Genomic DNA, 18,349 nt, shown 5'->3' with positions numbered 1-18,349 from the left:
ATTTGGGTATGTTGCACTAACTGTCCATGAATATGTTTATTCAACAAATAATTGAGCGTCTACTCTGTAGGAGACACTGTCTCAAGGGCCAGGACACAGTGGTGACACAAGATAGGGATGGCCCCTGTCCTCAGGTTGCTCACTGTCTGGTGGAGAAAGACACCCCATGAGCACTAACAAATGATCTCAGAGATGCAAAAGTGCCGTGACAAATAGAACACACGGTCATCACTTGGTGATGCCTGGGGAGCACGGTCATCACTTGGTGATGCCTGGGGGGGAGAGGCTGCTCCAGGAAGGTGGTGGGAGCAGGGCCCCTCTGGAGAGCTGGCATCTGACTGAGACTTGGATAGGGAGAGGGACCTGGACACAGCCGTGACAGGGACAGAGCAGTCAGAAGGCGCAGGCCCTGAGGTAGGAAGCAGCTTGGCTTAGTCACGAGACAACAGGAAGGCCAGTGGAGATTAGTGACTGGAGTCCAGAGTGGGAAAGGCTGGAGCTGAGGCTGGGGGTGGGGGGCAGGGATATAGCATGTCCCTCACGCCATTGTCAGGGTTCAGAGTTTACCCAAACAGCCAGGAGAAGATGGTGAAGGGGTCTAGGCAGAGAGTCCCATGGTCTGACTCGCTTTATGTCTGGCTTTTGGGTGGAGAGTGGATAGAGTGGGAATAAGATGGAGGCAGGGAGGCCACCCGGAAGCTATTGCGATGTCCCTGAAGAGAGATGACAGCGGCTTAGCCCAGGGCGGCAGCGGTTGGAGTGGTGTGGTGAGAAGCTATGGATTCAAGATACGTTTGGAGGGGGAGCCGACAGGACCCGCTAGCGGGTGGGTCCGTCCAGGTCACACCCAAGAACAGTCACAGTGGGAGAAGCTCCCCCACAGCCCAGGGGCCAAGGTCAGGTTTCAAAGGACTGTTAAATCTGTGTTCCCATAGCTGCCTCTCTTTGGCGTGGCAAAGGTTCACCCTTCTGTCTCCCAACAGACAGGGCGCACATACTTAAGGAAAGCAGAGTAACACACGGAGTTACGGGGATGGAAACCCACGGGTCCCCTCTCTTCAGAGTGCAGCGAGGATCTCCAGCGGTGGCAGGCGCTTTCTGCTAATAAAACTGATAAAGGCAATTTATGCAGGTGTATATAATATGCACATGCAGAAGCCCGATCCTCAGGGCCCCATAGGGACACAGGGGCCAGCCAAGGGTGCAGCACCTGGAAAGCCTGTGCTAACAGTCAGGTGTGTGCCTGTCTGAGGTTGCTGGGGGCAGACAGGGACCGGGGCATGCTTTGATGGACACAGTCTTTATAGGCCAGAAAATCCAAAGTGCCGAGAACTGCAATTTTTTTATCTTCCACATTATTTCCAAAGGAAGCCTAATATGCAGCTGGAATTAGAAAAATACAGGACCTTGTACCAGCTTTACGGCCATCCTGCAAAATGGCATCATGGAGCCCAGGTGAAGGCAGCAAAAGTCCTTGTTTGAAATTCCCACCCACAGGGAATGAAGGGCGCAGACAGGTGGACCCCCTGGAGCAGAACATGGCCTGGTTTTGTTATTGCTGTTGTCACTTTGGGTTTAGAAAATTGAGGCAGTCGTCCTGGGAGACAAATAAATTATAAATAACCCTTAGGATGCCAGGCTCAGAAAATGCAAGGAAAAAAAAAAAAACTGCTGACAACACGTTCACGCTTGTTAACTCAAACACAGGATCCAAACTGTACTTTTTGAGGAAGGAAGCTGTGAAGTGGCAGGTTTTGTCCAGTGGCCCTAAGGACCATTGAGCACCAGCTTCCAGTGTAGAGTCCCCTTTTGCCTCAACCCTGCAGGTGGGCACCCTCGGGTCGTGGCAGTTAGGTGGGGCACCCCTTCTCCCTGCCTGTGGAGCTCCTGCTTTGGCTTCGAGGGGCAGGCTTTGCTGCGGGCACTTAGGGGACCAGAAGTCAGGATTCCTCTTCCCCAGTGCATTTGCCAGATGGGCAGCCAGAGGATGAAAACAGACCGAGACCTGCTTGTCTGTCTCTTGGTGACTAAAGATGGGGGTGCTGGAGAGTGAAGTGTGAATCTACCTGCTGGCCTGAAAGACGGGTGCACCGTGCCCCCCACCACCCCTGGGTGCGCACATGCGTGCGTGCGTGTGTTCTCAGTTGTGTCCCACTCTTTGGGACCCCAAAGGCAAAGATTACTGGAGTGGGTTGCCATTTTCTCCTCCAGGGGATCTTCCTGACCCAGAGATCAAACCCACATTTACTGCATCTCCTACATTGGCAGGCAGATCCCTTACCACTGCGCTACCTGGGAAGCCCACCCCTGGGTATAGGCTTTGTAAAAAGTTGCTTTATTTGAAAATCAATTTTAAAACATTGCACCAGAAACAAAATGTAATTTACAAAATCACAACCCTATTAATCTCACATGAATAGGTAGCATTTATTGAACCCTTACTCTGCGGCAGACGCTGTTCCAAGTGCTTTCTTTGCATGTATTTACGCACTTAACCCAATGGGGGAGGCAACATTATTGCTCCATTTTACAGATGAGGCAACTAAAGCCCTCAGAGCTTAAGCAATCTGCTTAATGTCATATAGCTGGGGCAGGATTCCATCCACTTTTTTGGCTGTGCTGGGTCTTTGTTGCTGTGCAGGCTTTTCTCTAGTGGAGGACGGGGGCTACTCTATAGTTGTGGGGCACTGGCTTCTCATTGCAGTGGCTTCTCTTGTTACAGAGCATGGCTCTAGAGCGTATGGGCTTCAATAGTTGTGGCACATGAGCTCAACATTTGTGGCTCCCAGGCTTTAGAGCACAGACTCAGTGGTTGTGGGGCATGGGCTTAGCTGCTCCATGGCATGTGTGATCTTCCTTCAGATCAGGGATCGAACCCACATCTCCTACACCGGCAGGCCAATTCTTTACCACTGAGCCACCAGAGAAGCCAGGATTCTTAATCTCCCCGTCTCCAGTGCCTGACACCCTGTAAGCACCCGGAAACTGTTATCGCCAGTGGGAAGTTGGCTAGCTGATTGGTTGGTTAGCAGGGTGATGAGTTACTTGGCCTGATTAGGCTGAAGAATTGTTAGGGGCCCAGTTTTGAGTCCACAGACCCAGGTTCCAATCTTAGTGCAGCCACTGCCTAGCTGTGTGGCCTTGTGGGAATCATTCCCCCCATGGGCCCCAGTTTTCCTCATTCATAAAATGGGCAGAGGAGTCGCCCTACCCTGCAGGGTTTGGGCTGTGGATTAGAGGAGATAACTGCATATAAAAGCCTGGTGCATGGCAGCTGCTCAATAATGGTCACTGAGAGCAGTCTCCAATCTTTCTGGCACCAGGGACCCGTGTCATGGAAGACAGTTTTTTCCCACGGATTGGGGGTGGGGGGTGCAGTTTGGGTGCACTCATCAGGAGTGCACAGCCTAGATCCCTCACATGCGCAGTTCACAGGTGGGTTTGTGCTCCTATGAAAATCCAGTGCTTGCACTGATCTGATAGGAGGCAGAGCTCAGGCAGTAACGTGAGCAACGTGGAGCAGCTATAAATACAGATGAAGCTTTGCTTAGTTGCCCACCACTCGCCTCCTGCTGTGTAGTCCAGTTCCTAACAGGCCACAGACCGGTACCAGTCCTTGGCCCAGAGTTGGGGACCCCTGACTGCCAGGCTGTGCCCCAGCTGTCAGTGCAGCTTTGCATCCCGGTACCAAGAAAGTGACACCTGCACATCAGCTTGCAGGATTCAAGCCAGCTGTGCTGGCCCCAGCTGGTCACAGCACAAACAGGTCCATTCCCTGCTGGAGAAGCCACTGCTTGAGTCTTTCCAGGCACAAACGGAGTTGTTTTCCATCCATCCCTCATAAGTGCACCTTCCTGCAGGTGCTGCTGGCCCCAAAGCTAGCTGTTCCCCATGGGGCAGAAAATGCACTTTGAGTAGGAAAACTCTACTGCTTGGCCTTGCTGCCACCTGCAAAACAGGACCTGGTCCCAAGGGCCTGCACTGGAGAAAGAAAGGGCCCCAGGCCCGCATCCAGAACATCCTCCGAGGGTCTGCTAACCGAACATTAATAAGGGTGAACCAAATAGTTCATGCGAATATTTCATAAGAAAATAACATATGTGGACTCCCCTGGTGGTCCTGGGGTTACGACTCTGAGCTTCCACTACGGGGCACAGGTTCAATCCTTGGTTAGGGAAGTTCACATGCCATGTGCAGTGTGGTCAAAAAGAAAAAATGCTTCCAAAAGAAAAAAAAGGAAAATAACATATGTGAATTCTGCTTACTGTTAACTGCCCAGTGGAACTTCTCTGTGAATGGTGGACAGTTTGACAGTCAATGTGATTGCATTCAGAGTATACTGGGTTTTTTTTCACTTTCTCACACTCTCTTCCCTGAAGCTGGGTGGCCTTCCTAATTGTCTTAAGCGGATGTTGAAATGCATTTTTACTCCTTGACTTGCTTGGCAGAGCTGGGACTGGAGCAGGCCACCAGCATTCCTGGTAGTAAGGCTCAGAAGTGAGCCCTGCAGGAAACACAGTGACACAGACCAATAGAACGGAAATGAGAGCTCAGAAATAAATCCATGCACTCTCCAATGAGCTAGCATTTGACAGGGGAGCCAGGAATACTCAGTAGGGAAAATAATAAATAGTGTTGGGAAAATTGGATGTTCACATGCAAAGGAATGCGAGTGGACTCCACAGAAATTAACTCAAAATGGATTAAATAAGGTGTAAACACAGAACTATAAAACTCCTAGAAGAAAACATAGGGATAAAGCTCCTTGACGTTGATCTTAGCAATGTTTTTTGGAGGTATGACACTGAAAGCACAAGCAACAAAAGCAGACGTCAACAGGTGAGACTAAATCAAACTAAAAATCTTCTGTGCAACAAAGGAAACGACAAAAGGAAAAGAAAGCCTCTAGAATGGGATTAAATATTTCTGAACCACATACCTGACAAGGGGTTAATTATCCAAAATATAAAAGGAACTCATACCACTCAATAGCAAAAAGACAAATATCCAATTTTAAAATGCGCCAAATCCCTAAGCAGACATTTTTCCAAAGAAGACATACATACAATAGATACATGAAAATGTGCTCAACATCACTAGTCATCTGGGAAGTGCAAGTCAAAATTACAGTGGGGTATCGCCGCACACCTGTCATTATATTCTGCTATTTTTAAAAATACAAGAAATAACAAATGTCAGCAAGGATGTGGAGAAAAGGGAACTCTCATGCTGTGGAAGGAATGTGAATAGGTACAGCGACTATGGAAAACAGTACGGAGGTTCCTCAAAACATTAAAAATAGAGCTACCATATGATACAGCAATTCCACTTCTGGGTATTTATCCAAAAGAAATAATAATACTAACTCGAAAATACAGATGCACCCTCATGTTTGTTGCAGCAATATTTACAATAACCAAGACATGGAGCCAACCTAAATGTCCATCAACAGATGCATAAAGAAGTCATGGCAAATTCCCTGGCAGTCAAATGGTTAGGACTCCATGCTTTCTTCCCAGGTGGTGCCAGTGGTAAAGAGACGTACCAGTGCAGGAGATGGAAGAGACGTAGGTTTTATCCCTGGGTCGGGAAGATCCCCTAGAGAAGGAAATGGCAACTCGCTCCAGTGTTCTTGCCTGGAGAATCCCATGGACAGAGGAGCCTGGCGGGCTACAGTCCACAGGGTTGCACGGGGTCAGAGGACATGACTGAAGCGACTTAGCATGCACCTGTGGTTAGGACTCCATGCTTTCACTGCTGAGGGAGCAAGTTCAGTCCCTGGTCAGGGAACTAAGATCCCACAAGCCATACAGTATGGCTAAAAATAAAGTTGTGAGATATATATGTAAATATGTGTATATATACATATGTATATATATGTGTGTGTGTGTGTGTGTATACATATATACGTATATATATGAGTATTATTCAGCCATTAAAAACAGAAGGAAATCTTACCATTTCCAACAACACAGATGAACCTGGAGGACATTATGCTAAGTGAAATAAGCCAGACAGAGAAAGACAAATGCCTAAATACCATATGGTCTCACTTATACATGGAATCTTGAAACAAAAGTCAAATTTATAATAACAAAGAGAATGGTGGTTACCAGGGGTTGGTGGGCAGTGGGGTTGGTGGGGGTGAAGGGAATGAGGAGATGTTTAACACAGGAGACAAACTTCCAGTTATAAAAGGAGGAAGCTCTGGGGATCTAATGCACAGCATGGTGACTATAGCTAGCACTATTCTATTATATACTTGAAAGTTGCTAGGAAAATAGAACTTCAGCATCGTCACCATAACAACAACACAGTGATAATTGTGTGAGGTGAAGGATGTGTTAACTAACCTTGTCATGGTAAATATTTTGCAATATATACATGTATCAAATGATCACATTATACACCTTAAACTTACACAATGTTGCATGTCAATTATATCTTAATAAAACAGAGGGTGGTGGGCAAATAAGAAAGAAAGAAGCAAGCCACTGCATGGCTGGTGACCTGGGAGAAGTAGCCCAATGCTGAACAGGAGTCCAGAGTTTATTGAATAATCCAGACATTTTGCTTTCTGCCCCATAAAATGAAAATGTTAACAGGGGCATGTTAATATTTTTTCAGCATCACAAAATGTAAAAAATGAAAGCACAGGTGATTAGTTGAAACACGAAAGAAATCTTTAAAAATCATGGTGCTCACCGACTGTCTCCCTCCCCTAGTGATCCCATCACTTTCTCGAGGACAAGCTGGTGACCCTCGGTGCTCATCCCTGAGGGGAGGCGACAGTGAAATAATCCCAGGCTGCCCTCATCATGGAACCACTCGATATGCCTCCTTCTTTTGAAGACCTGGAAGGGGAGGTGTCTCTGAAACAGAGAATATGTGGGTCAAATTGAAGTATTCAATCTGGTCCTCCCTCCACCCTCTCCCTTCCCTACCCTCCCACTCCTGTGCTGGCATTAAAAATGAAGCCCCGGACTTTGCTGGTGGTCCAGTGGTTAAGAATCCACCTGCCAACGCAGGGGACATCAGTTCAATCCCTGGACCAGGAAGGTTCCACATGCCATGGGGCCACTAAACCCACATGCTGCAACTGCTGAGCCCACACTCTAGAGCCCGTGCTCTGCAACAAGAGAAGCCATCGCGATGAGAAGCCTGTGCACCCTGCAACTAGAGACTAGCCCCCCGCTTGCTGCAACTAGAGAAAGCCTGAGCACAGTAAGGAAGACCCAGAACAGCCAAAAATAAATAGAAAGAAAGAAAGAAATAGGATGCACATGCTTGGTAAAGGCTGAGACAGCTCTGAGATGCTGCCCCAGGAGGCCAATTGAGTTTGAAAAAATGCTCTGGGTACAAAGACAAGGCATGCCCAGGCATGTCCTAAACTGCTTCCGGAAAGAAGTGTCCTCTGAGCTCGGTTGGAGGGACAGACAAAAGGGGTTTAATGGAAGAGAGAACACAGCAGGCAGGGGACATGGAGCGAGCAAAGTCCTGGTGATGTTAAAGCTGGGGTGGGGGCGGGGAAGCAGGGGCGCTGCAAATGGAGCTGCATTTCCAGAAATCTGGCTAGCTGAGTATCCACCTGAGTGGAGGGGCACCCTGCCTCCACCCCCATCTTCCCCTGGAGCGGGTATGCCCCCTCCTGAACGTCCCCGGTGCCTGTTTTCATGGATGCTGTGAACTGGGCTTTGTTCTCTCAGCCTGGGCTAGGACTCTATTTGATGTGTCACAGCTTCTGCACTAACTCTGTGCCAGGATCTGCCTGCTTTATTTCATTTACTCTTGAGGACAACTCACCTAGAATGTTCTAGAGACACAACAGCACAACAGTTAAGAGTATGTGCTATGCTAGGGGGAAGGATTCAGAGAAGCAAGAGTTAGGAAGTTTGAGATAGACACATACACGCTGTTTATGTGTGTATATTTAACATGGATGTGTATATTAATATGTATATATTTAACATGGATACCCAAGAAGGACCTACTCTATAGCACAGGAAACTCTGTTCAATGTTATGTGGCATCCTGGATGGGAGGCGAGTTTGGGGGAGAATGGATACATGTGTATATATGGCTGAGTCCCCTTGCTATTGACCTGAAGCTATCATAACATTGTCTGTTAATCAGCTCTAAGTGAGTGCTTAGTCACTCAGTCGTGTCTGACTCTTTGCAACCCCATGGACTACAGCCTGCCAGGCTCCTCTGTCCGTGGGATTCTCCAGGCAAGAATACTGTAGTGGGTAGCCATTCCTTTTTCCAGGAGATTTTCCTGACCCAGGGATCGAACCCAGGTCTCCCACATTGCAGACAAATTCTTTACCTTCTGAGTCACTAGGGAAGCTCTAATCACCAATACCCCAATATAAAATGCAAAGTTTAATTTAAAAAAAGAAGACCATGTGCTGGAACCAGACTGCCTGAGTTCAAATCTCACATTCTTTCCTTATTAGTAGTATCCTTGGGAAAGTTAAAGTTAATTTACCACTCATATCTCAAAGTTTCCTCACTATAGAATTGGGAATAATCGTAGTATATACTTTATAGGACTTCTATGAGGATTAAATTCATCACATATAATTCAGTACCTGGTACTGAAGTTCTGCATGGTAAGTTCTATGTGAGATAACTGTTAGTACTCTTATTATTCCATTGAACAGGTAAAGAAACTAAGGCTCTGAGAATTTAAGCGATTCCTCCAAGGTCACAAAGTTAATATTCCTCTAGGTTTGCAAGGATTCCCCAAGGGTTGCCCTCTCTCTCCCAGGCTTGACTTAGAAACCTTACAAGCTGGACTTAGAGAGCCTTTACACCCGGCCCACAGTCTCCTCCTCCAACATCAAGCCCTTGCTTCCCACCCAGTACCCTTCCCACCTAACAGAAGCCACCTCGTCTCGGATGTGTGCCCCTGTGTCTGTTACTGCCGCCATACCTTTGTTTAGGCTGTTTCCTCTGCCCAAAATGCTCCCCTCTGCATCTCTGCCCAGCCTGATCTCTGCCCTCAAGACCCTGTGGATATATCTGGTGGGGGGAGCCCCTCCTCTGCACTTCTGGGTGCCTCCTCTTCAGCTGGCCACCTCCCACCCCCATGCCCTCAGAGAGCCAAGGCCACATTTTACACATCCCAGCTTTCTCCCGCCCTGCCTAACACGATGCTCAGAGTGCTGTCATTTCCAGCATGGGTGACCCTCCCTCTTAGGATCCGGTTCCTAGCCCAGGGCTATTTGGATTCAGCTCAGTTTCTCAACCTCAGCACTACTGATGTTTGGGGCCCAATAATTCTTTGTTGTGGGGACTGTCCTGTGCATCATAGGATGTTTTGCAGCATCCCCAGCCTCTACCCATTAGATGCTGGTAGTAACTCCCCTCTCTCATTGTGACAAACAGAAATGTCTCCAGGCATGGCCCAATGTCCCCTATGGGGCAAAGCTGCCCCACATTGAGAACCAATGATAACCAGAATTTCCCCAGGGGTGGCCAAGATGAGCAAGGGGCGACTTTAGCATGGGAGGGTGCAGAGGGGGAGCCTGAATCCCCCAAACCTACATGCAGGGAGGTCACAGAGACCAGGAAGAGTGGTTGAGATGGTGAATGAGCAGGAGCGTACCCACCTCCTGCCCATCACAGCCAGGTGGAAATGTGGTCCAGCTTTTGCCATATCTTGAAACTCTTCAAAAGAAGCCAGAAGTCCTATCTTTTACATGAAATTCCCTGATTCTTATTTACAAAACAGAAACAGACTCACAGACTTAGAGAATGAATGTACGGTTGGTTACCAGTGGGGAAGAGTTGAAGGGGAGGAATAGACTGGGAGTTTGGGACTGACATGTACACATTACTATATTTAAAATAGGTAACCAAGGCTTCCCTGGTGGCGCAGTGGTAAAGAATCCCCCTGCCAATACAGGAGACATGAGTTCTATCCCTGATCCGGGAAGATCCCACATGCCAAGGAGCAGCTAAGCTCATGCACCACAACTACTGAGCCTGCACTTTAAAGCCCATGTCCGGCAACTACTGAAACCAGCGCTCTGTAGAGCCCACGCTCTGCAACAAGAGAAGCCACTGAAGGAGAAGCCCCCACACTGCAACTGGAGTAGCCCCCATTCACTGCAACTGAAACCTGCACACCAACGAAGACCCAGCACAGCCAAAAATAAATAACTAATAAGAGCTAAGAGTCAGACACGACTGATCGACTTCACTTTCACTTTTGACTTTCATGCATTGGAGGAGGAAATGGCAACCCACTCCAGTGTTCTTGCCTGGAGAATCCCAGGGACGGCGGGGCCTGGTGGGCTGCCATCTATGGGGTCACACAGAGTCAGACTCGACTGAAGCAACTTAGCAGCAGCAGCAGCAGCAGCAGCAAGAGCCTACTGTAAGGGGAAAAAAAAAAAGAATTAAAAAAAAAAAATTCCCTGTTTCTTGAATGTTGGCAACTAATATGAATTCTTTTTAAAACATGTGGGAAAACCAGAATATGTCTGTGAGTTTTGCAACCTTTCCTATGGACTGAACTTCCATCCTAGAAGCTTCAGGCAGCTCATACCTCTGAGGCCAGAGGGTCCCCATTCTCTCTGCAGTGGTTTATGTCTCAGGCACTATGCACAAACCCCACACTAGGACTCTGGACCACACAGATAGTCTCTGTGCCCACACGGGCTCCTCCAGCCCAATTCCAAAGAAGTGGAAGGTTCTAAATTCCCAAGTGACAGAGAATATGGCAAGTACCCCTGGAAGGGGATCAAGAAGCCTGAGCTCTCATCCAACCCTGGCATTGATTTGCTGCGTGACCTTGAGCAATCATTCGCCCTCTCTGAGCTTCAGTTTCCTCCTCTGTCACATGTTTATAGGATGAAGAAAGAGAAGGCAGGATGAATGCTCTCTGTTCCTGGGACTTAAATGAGTATTTCATCTTGGCAGCACAGAGTCCCAGCTGGCCCCCAGTGCCCAACGGGCATTCTTGTCCTCAGACTGACCTAGGCAGGGACAAGCTGGTTCCACCTCCCAGCTCAGGAATCCTGCATGTCAGAGCGGGGAGTCTGGGTCACCCTGATGGACTCTTTTCTCTGTGCAATTGGGTTATGGATGCTGGAGGTTGTTCCAAGAGTGGAATCCACCATTCTATCACTAGGAAGAGTCAGACTGTTGGCCCTGCTAGTGCCTATGGCAAAGTTCTGGGTTAGTGAGACCCAGCAGAGCCATAAATTAATAAATAAGGTAATAAATTTTAAAATAAATAAAATAGATAACTAACAAGAGCCTACTGTTAAAAAAAAAAAAAGAATTTTTAAAAAAGAAAAAAATTCAATCCTGCCCACAGGTTCATGGCCATAAGATGGCTCAGGTGGGCAAGCCTGCACGTGGCCCATCTGCAACCCTCGGGCAGTTTCCCAGGGGGCTCTGCAACTGAGAGGAGCCTCCCTTAAGCTGATAGGAGTGGAGGGGTTCTGGGAGATCTTTTTATCCAACCTCCTAATTGTATAGACGGGGGAACTGAGGCCCAAGGTCACCTAGACAACAGAACGAACACCGACATCTCCTGACTCCCTGACCAGTGCTCCTTCTGATCTAGCATCGGGCTATTCCGGAAGTGGGCGCTGGTGAGAAGCACAGAGTGGCAGATAGACAGACACTCAGACAAGCACTGGCTTTGCCTGTCACCAACTGTGGTTTAAGACCAGTGGTTGTGGACTCCATGCTTAGGACACCTAGGCAGCGGACACACTGTTACCATGTAGGCTGGAATGGGGGTTCTATCACCTGGCCTCCTGATTTTTCCAAAATAAAGCTAAATAGCTGATTTTTTTGTTATAAATTTTCCTCAGTTTTAAATGTTGGCCACTGGTGTTTTAAATGCCTTCTATTGGAGTGCTAGGAAAAGAAAACACATTTATAGGCCATAGCTGGCTCCAGGGCTACCAGTTTGCAACCTCTGCTCGCTTCTCTTACCCTCAGTTTACCCTACTTTAAAATGGGTATCATAACAGGATCCCTCTCTTAAGAGGGCAGTTGAGGGATTAAATGAAATGAAACCACTAGAGGGCCCATCTTACCCCTGGGCCCACAGTGAAAGGCAGCTAGTATTTGTTAAGACACTTTTCACAGGAGAAATGGGAAGGGGCTTGTTAAGTTCAGCACAAGGCAACTGGGAGGTCCTGAGCCAGAACTTGGGATCTTTCCATCAATCTGCAAACTTGAGCGCTTGTTGCATGCCTCGTGCCACAGGCATGTGTCAATTTAAAACCCTATGGGGAGAGAGGTGAGAGGAGGGGGTTCAGGATGGGGAACACGTGTTCACCCGTGGCGGATTCATGCTGATGTATGGCAAAACCAATACAGTATTGTAAAGTAATTAGCCTCCAATTAAAATAAATAAATTTATATTAAAAAAAAAAAAAACCTGTCCCCGCCCTGAATTTACAGGGGAGGCAGGGTTGATCTTCATCCCAGGAACCTCAGAACATCCCTCCAGTGGGCCTCTCATCCGAGAGAAACATCCTACTTTCAAAGGTCGGGTCTTTAAAAACAAAAAGAGTGCAGCTCTTTTTACATTAGAAATTTCTGCTTGTTTATTTCAATGAGAAACTTCACGGGGAAAATGACTGTCCTTCCTACATATCTGTTCAACACATCTGCCTCCCAAAAATAAGTGCCAAAGATATTAAAAGGACAATTCTGGGAAAAGAAGAATTTAGAATAAGTTCTAATTAGTCCCTGTGGGATTAGGGGCCATGGACAATTTCTACCCTGAGAACCTAGAGACCAGGGCCTAAGGTTACATCCTGATGTCCAGGGTGCAAAACGTTCTTCCTCCTGGGCTTGGCCCACACAGGGGCCGCTGGGGGCAGCGTCAGGCCCATTCCTGGCTTTGCTGGAGGCCTTGCAGCCACGGAACCCTTTATCTGCTGTGCGGTGCTGACTTAGGCTGCGCGAGCTCTGCCTACAGGGTGGGAGAAGCCTGGAGTCGGCTCTGGCTGAGCAGGCAGGTAAAGCCCATAATTACAGGAAAGCAGCCTGGGGCATGTGTGGACAGGCCTCCTGGAGCCCAGGCAGGTGGCCTCCCAACTAGGGAGGGCCCCAGGGTTCACACTCTGCGTGCAAAAAGCCGTCGGGGTGGGGGAGGGGTAGTTATGTAACCGCGGTGTGTGTGTGTGTGTGTGTCTGTGTCTGTGTCTGTGTGTGTGTCTGTGTTAGTCGCTCAGCCGTGTATGATTCCCTTCTCTGTCCATGGAATTCTCCAGGCAAGATCACCCAAGTGGGTCATACAGCCACTGAAAAACTGGCGCTACACTCCACAGCCTCATTCCTCCCCACCCACTCAGAAGGACATGAAGAACTAGCACTCCTTGCTCCAGGCAACGGCGGTGGCCCTCACCTTTATCAGCGTCAGGGTTACCTGGAGAGGGCTGTTGAAAGACTTGTCAGGCCTCACCCCAGGAATTTCTGACTCAGGAGGTGGGGGTGGGGAAAAGGATTTACATTTCTCAAAAATGCACAGGAAGGGTGCTGATACAGCTGGTTCAGGGACGCCACTTTGAGAACCACTGCTGTAGGGCTTTCTGAGGTCAGTCTACTTGGGCCCCTGATTTGCTGTGTGTCTCTAGGCAAATATCTGAGCCTCTCTGGACTTTTTTTTTTCCCCCTCAGAGGGAGAAGCCAGCTTTTTCTTTGAACAGATAAACCCCACCTCGATGTTGAGATGCCTAATTACTGTTTGCAGGTAGCTCAGAGATGGTTGGATGGCATCACCGACTCAATGGACATGAATTTGAGCAAGCTCGGGGAGATGGTGAAGGACAGGGAAGCCTGGTGTGCTGTAGTCCATAGGGTTGCAAAGAGTTAGACATGACTGAGTGACTGAACAACAGAGACCTTCACGGGAAAGATCCAGGCCTTTGCACAAGGGTCTTTCTCCATGGTTCCAACTTGCTTGTGGCCACTGTGACAGCAGTTGCTTTAGGAGAGATTGGCACCTTAAACCTTAAAGAGACAGGCCATGCCAGGATCTCTCGCCCTCAGTTCTCCTGCATGCACAAATCTTGAAGCTGTTTGCTAGCCTGGGCTTTGGGACAATTTTGTTTCCCTGGGGAAGGACTCATCACTGCCCCAGAGATAAGGCCTCTGCAGCACAGACAGTCATAATCAAAGTCATAATCAAAGCCAGCTTTTTCTTTGAACAGATAAACAGATAAATCAACAGATAAACAGATAAATCAAAGCCAGCAATTCTCCTGTCTCATCTGAATATCCAGGTTGACTACACTCAGGGACCTTCCCCATAGTATCTAAGACAGGAGTGGACTCATGGCACATGTGGGTGGACCCAGTGAAATAAACAAGGAAATAAGCAAATGGTTCCCTAACTGAACCGGCCCTGCAGCCCGGCTATCTGTTTGGCCTTCTGCAGTTACGTGGGCTTTCCTACCCCTGGTCTCTTTTGTTCTTCACAGGACAGTTGTGGAGAGACAGGCAAGTGTTCTTATCCCCATTTCACTGGTGGGGAAACTGAGGCCCCAGGAAGGTGGTCTGACTTGCCCAACTCTGAAAGAGCAGTGTAGAACTCCATGCCGCAGACCCTTGCAAGCTCTCCCAAGTCTAATTGGTGTTCTTTTCCATGTTCTAAGAGCCATTCTGCAGATAATTGCTGTGGAGATGAAGCTGGGAGAGGGGTGATCTAGGAATCCAGGTCCTTCCTGTTTCCAGGAAGGGAGAACACTTTCTTCTTGGCTTCCCAGGTGGCACTAGTGGTAAAGAACCTGCCTGCCAGTTCAGGAGATGGAGGAGACAAGGACTCGATCCCTGGGTCAGGAAGATCCCCTGGAGAAGGAAATGGCCGCCCACCATGTGGTGTCACATGCTGGTAGACCCCGGGTGCCCGTGGCACGCTAACCTGCATGGTGCTTTACAGCCGGAGCTCAGGACGGTGCCTAGCACATGGTTGGTACACAGTCAGTGTTTGTTGAGTCAATGATTGAATAAACGAAGACAGACATGGTTGAAATACTGAGTCTAAACTTACCAGCTGTGTGATCTTAGACAAAGCCTTCCACCTATCTAAGCCTCGGTTTCTTCAACCGTTTTAAGATCAGAAAAATGATAATTTTTATAATAATACAAAATAGTGGCATAATAATTAAGAAAACTGGCTCTGGAGGCAGAATTGCCTGCTTGTAACTCCTGGCTTCATCCTATTGTACTGTGTGACTTCAGGCAAGCTACAGAAACTCTCTGTTCCTTGGCTTCCTCACTGATAAAATGAGGATTGTGAGAGTACTTACACAGTGTTGTGAGAATTAAAATGAACTAATATGTATAAAGTGCTCCATCTAATATTATGCGTGCCTGGGTGCTCAGTCACTTCAGTCATGTCCAACTCTTTGCAACCCTGTGAACTGTAGCCCACAAGGCTCCTCTGTCCATGGAATTCTCCATATTGAAATGGGTTGCTATTTCCTTCTTCAGAGGATCTTCCCAACCCAGGGATTGAACACTTCTCCTGCATTGCAGATGGATACTTTACCCACTGAGCCACCTGAGAAGCCCAACCAAATACTATAAATAACCCTTAACAATGATGATTCTATCTGTGCGCCAATAAATTAAATTGTAACATTGAAGTAATGAGAATGACTCACTGGACATGAGTTTGAACAAACTCAGGGAGATAGTAAAGGACAGGGAAGCCTGGTATGCTGCAGTCCATGGGGTCACAGAGTCAGACATGACTTAGCAACTGAACAATAATGAGTACATAGCAGAGTGCCTGGTACAGAGGTGGAAGGGCTCAGTAAACATTATTCTTTATTTTAAAATTAATTAATTAATTAATTTGGTTGCATCACGTCTTAGAGGCAGCACTTGAGGTATCTTGGTTGCATCCTGTGGGATTTTTGCTGCAGCACAGGGACTCCCTGATTGTGGCACGTGGACTCGTTGCTCTGGTGCATGTGGGATCTTAGTTCCTTGACCAGGGATCAATCATGCAGCCCCCTGCGTTGCAAGGCAGATTCTTAACCACTGGACTACTGGGGAAGTCCCAGTAAACATTATTCTTATCTTGGGCACTCACTGGCCCACAGCCTCTGTGTCTCTTGACTCACACATAGGACACGGAGACATGGGGCCTGAAAATTGTGGTGGTGAACCTAGTGGTCCTGTTCCCAGGAACCAACAGCCCCAGTTGAGGACCCCAGTTGAGGAAGGGGAAGTACTGCCAGTGGTCACTGGGGGCAGCAGAGGCCCCATCCCCAGATGCCTGCTGAGGGTTCCCTGAAGTTTTCCTGACTTCAGGAGTTAATCATGGAAGGGTTGATCATTCCACTATGCCCACAATTCTCCATAACCCTGTGGTGCAAGGTATTCTACCAGAGAACACCCCTCATTTCTGAGGGTTAGAATCCCAACCCCGCGTTTACCAGCCACATCACCTGGGATAAGTCCCTTTGTCTTCCCTAAACTTCAGTTTTCTCATCTGGGACATGGGGATAGGGTGCAGGGTTGAATGAGCTAGAAAGGACAGTCCCTGGGATGAAGTAAGGGCTCAGTCAATGACATTGTTACCAAGGTAGCTTGATGGTTATTAGCCCAGACTCTGCAGCCAGACTACATTAAGCTTGAGTCCTGCCTACATCACTTAATGGCTGTGTGCCTTTGGGTAAATGACTCAACTTCTGTGTCTGTTCGTAAAATTTGTAAAATGAGGATGATAATAATAGTACATATAATTCTCAGAATTGTTGGGAAGGTTATATAGTAAGCACTATGTAAATGTTTGCCAATATTATTATTAGAAGTCATAGTATTTTGATGTTATTGTTATTTATTCTGAATGCTGTGTGTGTTCAGTTGCTAAGTCATGTCCAACTCTTTGGGACCCCATAGACTGTAGCCCACCAGGCTCCTCTCTCCGTGGGATTTTCCAGGCAAGAATACTGGAGTGGGTTGCCATTTCCTTCTCCAGGGAATCTTCCAGACTCAGGGATCAAACCCATGTCTCTTGCGTCTTCTGAATTGGCAGGCAGATTCTTTACCACTTGAGCCACCCGGGAAGCCCAATGATCCTGAATAAGCTGCAACATTTCAACTTTCTGTAGAAACCTCTCTGTTTGATAAGAACTTGCTCAAAAGAGCCTTAGAGAAAATGGGAGAGACGTGGCTTCTGGATGAGGAAGGAATTTTTCCTTTTGGTGCAATTCAGAATCTAATTTGGGATACACGATGGTCTGACAGGCAGGGCACGGAGGCCAGCTGTACTTGGTGAAAACACTTCAATGTCTGGATCTGGGATAAGCATCTGCCTCCAGGGCAGGTCCTTTGGAAACCTCCAGAGAGGATCAAGATCCTCGACAGGTCGTTTGGGGCCCAGGAAAGATCAGCAAAGGTATCGGTGATCCCATGACAGGCACACAAAAGTCTCCAGCCAAGAAGGCCTCCCCAGGACAGATGGCAGGATGCACAGGGGGTAAAATCCTCCAGCCTCCAAGGGCTGAGGTCTAAGAAGGTTTGAGGGGAAAATACCAGTCTAATCCTTCCCACTGCACCTGTGCCCCAGGGTCCTACGGGGATGGCCAAGTGAAGAAGATATTGGTACCATCCCCACGGTGGCCTTGGCCACAGAGGCATCCTGGGGCCTGCTGGAAGGACTTCTGTGAAATAGATCACAAGCTGCAGATCTCCATGGAGATAGCAGAGTGCTTATCTGGCTCAAAAGCAAAAGACACGTCGCTCTGGCCTCCTCCAGCCATGTCTTCAAGCTCACTTTTTTGAGGGTTTATTTTGTACAAAGCACCATTCAGGGCTTCCCCGGTGGCTCAGTGGTAAAGAATCTACCTGCCAATGCAGGAGATGTGGGTTCGATCCCCGAGTCAGAAAGATCCCCTGGAGAAGGAAATGACAACCTGCTCCAGTATTCTTGCCTGGAGAATCCCATGGACAGAGAAGCCTGGCGGGCTACAGTTCATGGGGTCACAAAAGAGTTGGATGCAACTTAGCGATGACAACAACAAGCACCATTCAGAGCTCTGCATGTCCAAAAACCTCCTACCACAACCCTGCAAAGTAATGACCACAATCACCTCCATCTGACAGATGAGGAGCCCAAGGCTTCTGGGCTAAAATCGTGTGTTCTAGATTGTACACTCGTGTGTGTCAGAGCTGGGATTTGAGTCCTGGTCTCTCTGCCTCCAGAGAATGTGTCCCCAGCCTCCGGGGGTGTGCAGCATCCCGGATGGCCTTCACGGATCCTTGCCTCCTGGTGGTCACACTGTCTTGTCACCCCTCCCATCCACCTAGTGATTCCCTTCTAATGAACAGAACAGGGGAAAGGTGATGGATGCCATGT

General features: G+C 48.1%; 1 protein-coding gene and 1 long non-coding RNA gene across 4 annotated transcripts in view; one reads left to right on the top strand and one right to left on the bottom strand.

Annotated features, from left to right (window-relative positions):
• KAZN (kazrin, periplakin interacting protein) overlaps window positions 1-18,349 on the top strand; it is a 1,348,869-nt gene that overhangs the window by 1,153,045 nt on the left and 177,475 nt on the right. The window lies entirely within an intron of this gene.
• The window catches only part of LOC109570552 (uncharacterized), a 30,571-nt gene that overhangs the window by 6,401 nt on the left and 5,821 nt on the right, over window positions 1-18,349 (bottom strand). For all 3 annotated transcript variants that reach the window (XR_011560882.1, XR_002182488.2, XR_011560883.1), the window contains exon 2: window positions 6,706-6,872. This is a non-coding gene — a long non-coding RNA (uncharacterized lncRNA). The remainder of the gene's footprint in view (window positions 1-6,705; window positions 6,873-18,349) is intronic.

Source organism: Bos indicus, chromosome 16 (assembly GCF_029378745.1).
Source record: "Bos indicus isolate NIAB-ARS_2022 breed Sahiwal x Tharparkar chromosome 16, NIAB-ARS_B.indTharparkar_mat_pri_1.0, whole genome shotgun sequence".
Classification (NCBI taxonomy): Eukaryota; Metazoa; Chordata; class Mammalia; order Artiodactyla; family Bovidae; genus Bos; species Bos indicus.
This window is presented reverse-complemented; position numbering and strand designations above follow the sequence as displayed.